Consider the following 7279-nt stretch of genomic DNA (forward strand, 5'->3'; position numbering starts at 1 on the left):
TTCCGCTGGCTCTGTTACCACGTCAAAAGCAGCGTCGTGCTTGGGAAAGTTGCATATACCTCCTTGGGGAACCTTAGAAGCCACCCAGCCCATTTCACAGACGTTTCAAGAGGGCCAAGGACTTGCCTCCCACCCTTGGGGCTCAGAGGAGAACCAGGACTAGAGGCTTCCGTCTAGCTTCGCGCCTTCCTTGATCACATGCTTCCCTGAAGACGTCGGCTCATCCTGCCTGGTTTCTGCCCCTTTCACTGCCTCCCGCCGGCCCCCCAAGAAGCTTCTGGGTTTTAACCACACTCGGGGGAGGTGAGCTGGAGGCAACAAAAGACGAAGGGGTGGATGCTGGTGTCCAGGCCTGGGTCCTCCCATCTCGTGGCCTTCCCTGCGCACACCCTCTTCCTGGGGCATTCTTTCGAGCTTCCTTTCCCGCTATTAATAGTCCAGAGTCCATCCCAGATAAGAAAATGGCCAGGAGCCGGAGAAAGCAGGGCCTCAGACTGAGAACAGCGCTCCTCTCATCCCAGGGGAAAGGAGTGGAGTCAGCCTTCTTCTCCTGCTCCTGTTCGGTCTGCCCGCTGGAGGTCAGCTCCTTGCTGGCTCGACCCTTCACACCACCTTCATCCTTAGCTCCTCACTGCTGCTCTCTGCCTCCCTCTTCACTCCCCACCACTCATTCCTTCCTCACTATCTCGATTCCCATCCTCGTTCTTGGGGAGCTCAGTACACATTCGGATAAACACTTAAATACCCTGGCCTCCCATTTTCTTGACCTTTTTCCATCTCTACTGCTGCTAAGTCGCTTCAGTCACGTCTGACTCTGTGCAACCCCATAGACGGCAGCCCACCAGGCTGCCCTGTCCCTGGGATCCTCCAGGCAAGAATACGGGAGTGGGTTGCCATTTCCCCCATTGGTATTCCCATTTCACACCCTGAACTTTATCATCCCCATGCGTGCACCACCTCTGCATTTCGTTCTTTGATCACTGTTTCCTTCCCTTCCAATTTATTTGCTCGGGTACACCTGGATCACTCTGCTTGAACAGCAGGCAGCCACTCTGATGACCCGTGACTTTGTCACTGCCTGTCAGCCCCTGTGTGTTTTATCCACCCTATATGTCACCATCTACCATTATAATCCCAACCTTACAGATATGCTGAGGTCTCTTGCATCTTCTGGCATCATAACTCCCCTGGCAAAAACTCCATTCCCGGGTGAACCCTGTCTCCTGTTCCTATGCCTACCTGCAAACAGTGGAAGGAGAAAAAATCACACAGTGGCTGATTGGGTTACTATTTTTAAATTCAGGATTTCTGGCCCAATTTGGCACCAGATGCCACTTGACAGTCATCCTGTATTTTTCTGGTTGAGTGGTTCTGAAAGTGTGGTCCTCAGACCAACAGCAACAGAGTCATTTGGCAACTTGTTAAAATGTAAACTCTGATGCCCCACCCTAGATCTGTTGAATCAGAAATTTGGGCTGAGGTCCTAAGCAGGTGTGTTCACAAGCTCCCCAGGTGATTCTGATACTCCCTAGAGTATTTTTCTAGTAGGCTCCCTTCAGTTCAGTTATTCAGTTCAGTCACTCAGTCGTGTCCGACTCTTTGTGACCTCATGGAGCACAGCATGCCAGGCCTCCCTGTCCATCACTAACTCCTGGTGTTGACTCAAACTCATGTCCATTGAGTCGGTGATGCCATCCAAACATCTCATTCTCTGTCCTCCCCTTCTCCTCTCGCCTTCAATCTTTGCCAGGATCAGGGTCTTTTCAAATGAGTCAGTTCTTCACATTAGGTGGCCAAAGTATTGGAGTTTCAGCTTCAGCATCAGTCCTTCCAGTGAATATTCAGGACTGAACTCCTTTAGGATGGACTGGTTGGATCTCCTTACAGTCCAAGGGACTCTCAAGAGTCTTCTGCAACACCACAGTTCAAAAGCATCAATTCTTTGGCGCTCTGCTCCCTTTCCTACCCCTAATGAGTATTTCATACTTTTCCCTTCCACATTACTCCTCCTCCTCTCTTATTTCATCTTTGTCAGTATACTGAATTCCTCTAGACTTGGCTGAGAGAACTGAGGATGTCAAATGGAAACTTGTCTTCCTGTTACCAATGTTACCAATGTTCTGATGGCTGTATCCATCTTCTTCCCTCTGGTTTCAAAGGCAGAAGTATCCTACCATCTAATACACGGGTGTCTCCCTCTGCATCTTAAGGAGGGAATAAAACAAAAGGGGCATCCTTGTCAGCTCTAGCATCTCTCACTTTCAAGGAGAAAAGCAAAACTTTCTTGACTACTGCAGTTCCTTTCCAGCCACTGCCATATTTCACTCCTTTTAATAGCTAACATTTGATAAAGTTCTTGTGCTTCCCAGGTGCCTGCCAGTGCAGGAGATGTAAGAGACTTGGGTTCCATCCCTGGGTCGAGAAGATTCCCTGGATGAGGGCATGGCAACCCACTCCAGTATTCTTGCCTGGACAATTCCGTAGACAGAGGAGCCTGGCGGGCTACAGTCCACGGGGTTACAAAGAGTCGGACACGACTGAAGCAACTTAGCACCTTCGTCAGCATGATAAAGTTATTTACACACAGAAGCTCATTTCCCTACCATTCACTCATCTGCTATCAGCCCCAGTTAGGCTTCCACCTGCACTGTTCCCATGGAAACTGCAAGTTGAGGTTGCCGGGAACTTCCATGTTGGCAGTTTCATCATCCGGCACCATCAGCCACTCCCTCCTTAGAGGGAAAAAAAAAAATCAGACCTCCCTGTTGCATCTTCCTATTTCCCCCAGAAGTGGCTGTTATCCTAAATTTAGTATTAAATTCTGAGTATAATGTAAATATTTTCTGTGTCTCTTTTTCTAAAACTATATTGTTTAATTTTGTAGATTTTAAACCCTGTAAATAAAACCATATAAATTTTTGTTTTGGTTTTTGTTGTTCAGTATAGTTTTCAGATTGATTCATGTTAATATACATATGTGAAAGTTGCTCAGTTGTGTCCGACTCTTTGCAACCCCATGGACTATACAGTCAATGGAATTCTCCAGGCCAGAATACTGGAGTGGGTAGCCTTTCCCTTCTCCAGGGGATCTTCCCAACCCAGGGATCAAACTCGGGTCTCTCACACTGCAGGTGGATTCCTTACCAGCTGAGCCATAAGGGAAGCCCAAGAATACTGGAGTGGGTAGCCTATCCCTTCTCTAGTGGATCTTCTTGACCCAGGAATCGAATCAGGGTCTCCTGCATTTTAGGTGAATTCTTAACCAACTGAGCTATCAGGGAAGCCCTGCTGCTGCTGCCAAGTCGCTTCAGTGTCCGACCCTGTGCAACCCCATAGACGGCAGCCCACCAGGCTCCCCCGTCCCTGGGATTCTCCAGGCAAGAACACTGGAGTGGGTTGCCATTTCCTTCTCCTAATACATGTATAATAATACATAATATGTATATTACACAGATAAACATAATATGTAACAATGTAATACCTGTCTCTGATTTTCAGTGCTGTGTGATATTCTAGTCTGCTTCTAAAGTAATTTATTTATCACCAGTGTTAATAAGCATTTGCTTGTTACCTACATGGAGCCACGTTCCATGGGACACTAAATCCTTGCGCCACAACTAGAGAGTCTGTGAGCCGCCACGGAAGATGCCACGTGCCACAACTAAGACCCAAGCAACCAAAATAAGTACTTCAAAACATGTTTACAAATCTTTCATTTTAAAATAGTTTAGATTTACAGAAGAGCTGCAGAGATGATGCAGAGTGGCAGATACCCTTCCTTCATCTTCCCCTAATATTAGCATCTTATAAACCATGGTCCTCTTATCAAAACTACGAAATTAACACAGTACCGTGCTATCACCTAACCTACAGACATCATTCCTATTTAACCAGTATGTCTACTAATGATCTTTTTTGTTCCAGAATAGAGCACTGCATTTTATCCTGTCTCTCTCATCTCTTCAAAATTGTGGCAATTTCTCAGTCTTTCTTTATATTGTTCATAACCTGGATGGTTTTTAGAGTACTAGCTGAATATTTTGTAGCATCCCCTTCAATTTGGGTACGTTAGATTTTTTTTTTTTTCCCTTGGTTAGACTGGGGCTATGTATTTTTAGAAGGAAGAGCACAGAGGTGAAGGGCCCTTCTCAACACATCTTATCCCAGGACATGACGCCTTATCACTGGTCATGACTTATCATGATGCTAATGTTGATTATTTAGTTAAGATGATGTGTTCACTGGGTTTCTCACTGTAATGTTACTGGTTTTCCCTTTCCGTCCTAGGAGAGTCACTAAGACCAGCCCATACTCAGATGGGGATGGGAGAGAATACCTTCCTTCTAGACGAGGGAAGAGTATCTATCCTTTTTTGGAATTCTTCTGTAAGGATGAGTTGTTCCTCTTCCCCATCTTTCCCATTTATTTATATATTTAATCATTTATCAGCATGGATGCATGGATATTTATTTTATTCTTTGGGTTTCAATCCAGTATTTTTTTATAGAGATTTTTATTTTATTTATTTTTAAATTTTATTTTATTATTTAACTTTACAATATTGTATTGGTTTTGCCATATATCAAAATAAATCCACCACAGGTTTACATGTGTTCCCCATCCTGAACCCTCCTCCCTCCTCCCTCCCCATACCATCCCTCTGGGTCGTCCCAGTGCCCACTGCTGGGCATACACACTGAGGAAACCAGAATTGAAAGAGACACATGTACCCCAGTGTTCATCGCAGCACTGTTTGTAGTAGCCAGGACATGGAAGCAACCTAGATGTCCATCAGCAGATGAATGGATAAGAAAGCTGTGGTACATATACACAATGGAGTATTACTCAGCCATTAAAAAGAATACATTTGAATCAGTTCTAATGAGGTGGATGAAACTGGAGCCTATTATACAGAGTGAAGTAAGCCAGAAAGAAAAACACCAATACAGTATACTAATGCATATATATAGAATTTAGAAACATGGTAACAATAACCCTGTACACGAGACAGCAAAAGAGATACTGATGTATAGACAGTCTTTTGGACTCTGTGGGAGAGGGAGAGGGTGGGATGATTTGGGAGAATGGCATTGAAATATGTATAATATCATATATGAAACGAGTCGCCAGTCCAGGTTCGATGCATGATATAGAGATTTTTAAAAAATTATTTATTTTTGGCTATGCTGGGCTGTTCTCCAGTTGCGGCGAGCAACAGCGTGGGCTTCTCACTGCGGGGGCTTCTCTTGTTGGGGAGCATGGACTCAAGGATATGTGGGCTTCTGTAGTTTTGGCTCATGGACTTAGTTGCTCTGCGGCACGTGGGATCTTCCCGAGTCAGGGATCAAGCTGGTGTCTCCTGCATTGGCGGGTGGATTCTTTACCACTGAGACAGCAGAGAAGCCCTCAGTCCCATATTTTTTAATTTTGTTGATCAGAGTTTTCCAGGTTTGCCTGTTGGGAGCTCTCAGGTTGGTTCCCTGAGAGCTGGACTTGCCCACTATTTTGTTTTTGTCTTTTTTTTTAAGCGCTTCTTTACTTTCTGTTGTTACAAGATGTTCCAGGCTCATCTTGCATTGTATACACTGCTGGTGGGCATGGACTATGGTGCAGCCACTTTGGAAGATTGTTTGGCCATTCCTCAGAACACTAAATATAGAGTTACCATGTGACCCAGAAATTCCACTCCTAGGTATAGCCCCAAGAGAAATGAAACATCCACACAAAAACTTGTACACAGACGTTCAGAGCAGCACTGTTTATAATAGCTAAAAAGTGGAAACAGCTTGAACGTTCATCAGCTGATGAGCGGAAAAACAAAATGTAGACTATCCCTACCACGGACTATCATTCGGCAATAAAAATAAAAAACTGACACGTGCCGCAACATGGATGAACCTCAAAACGGGTTAAATAAGTGAAAGGAGCCACAGGTTGTGCAACTCCCTTTGTGGATCAGTGGTTGCCTGAAGCACGGCTTCTCTTCTGCTGTGTCTTCAGCGTGAGGGTTTATGTTAATCTAATCAGTGGGGCTGACTTTTTAACTTTTAAGTTAATGTTGGGGACTTGCCTGGCAGTCCAGCTGTTAAGACTTTGCCTTCCCATGCAGGGGGTGCAGGTTCGATCCCTGGTCGAGCAGCTAAGATCCCAGGTGTTTTAAACCAAAACATAAAGCCATATTGTAACAAATTCAATAAAGACTTAAAAAATGGTGCCCATCAAAAGCAAAACCGAAACGAAAAACAAAACAAAGCAGCAAACCCCTGACTTGATGTTGCACAGGTGAGACCTTGGTCCGCGTCCCTGCTTGCCTGTTAGTCTTCCTTTCTGCTGCTCCCAGGGAGCCTGATTGGCAGCCCCCCTCCAGCTATACTCCACTTATCTTCACACGTGCTAGCATTTTGAGTTCATGGCAGGGTAGAAGCATATTCCCAGATGTTTGCAAAGGCACTGGAACCTGGGGCTGGAGGGTGTGGGCTTTGCTAGTGTTCTGTCTCTTTTCTAGAAATCCTGCTGGACTTAGCACGGATTCCTGCCCTCTCCCAGGGGCAAAGAGCTTTTTTATTTTTCTTGTTCCATTCCCCAGCTACAGTGGGTTTCCACCACTTCCTTCAGGCTATGCTTAATGCCTTTGTCTCCCAGCAGGGAGAGGGGCGATGGATCTTGGCAGCATCTCCTTGGTGTTTCATCGGTGCCTATCGTTTCCCTCCCCCGCTGTGGTGGGGTTCCCACCAGTGGCCTCAGGCCATAGATTTGGTTGATGTCCACTGATAAGTCAGGCTTTTATTCCCCCAGGGGATAGGGGGCTAGGTAGAGTGTCAGTGCTCACTGCTCTTTCTTCTCTGCAGCCAGCCCCACAGGGGAACTTTCTCAAGGCTGTCTCTGGGCATCTTTACCAGCTCTGGGTGGTGTTTTTGGTGCTGGGGGAGCCTCTACAAGTGTGTGAAGCTTTCGGTTTCGGCAGTTCTCACGTTTCCACTTTTACAGGAGCCCAGGGTCAGCCTTTAGCAATTCATTAAACATGTTAACTTTAATCTTCTTGCCAAATTCTGTCCTGTAAGCAAACACTTGAGTCTGGTTTCTCCCTGTGGTTGACTCTCCAGTTTTCAGGGTAGTTGTTTGCCCATGACCCGAGTTTGCCAGTGGGTTCAAGAAAAGTCATTAATTTTCCGTTTCTCCAGCTTTTTACTGTTTAAGGGTGGAGAAACATGCCTCAAACTTGATAGCACCTGCTCATAATGGCCTATATTATAAATATATTACTGGGTTTATGCCTCAT

General features: G+C 45.6%; 1 protein-coding gene across 1 annotated transcript in view; it reads left to right on the forward strand.

Annotated features, from left to right (window-relative positions):
* Positions 1-7279, forward strand: part of PODXL (podocalyxin-like) — a 111346-nt gene that overhangs the window by 85744 nt on the left and 18323 nt on the right. The gene's annotated exons all lie outside the window — the stretch shown is intronic.

This window comes from Bison bison, unplaced genomic scaffold, assembly GCF_000754665.1.
Source record: "Bison bison bison isolate TAMUID 2011002044 unplaced genomic scaffold, Bison_UMD1.0 scf7180017864530, whole genome shotgun sequence".
NCBI lineage: Eukaryota > Metazoa > Chordata > Mammalia > Artiodactyla > Bovidae > Bison > Bison bison.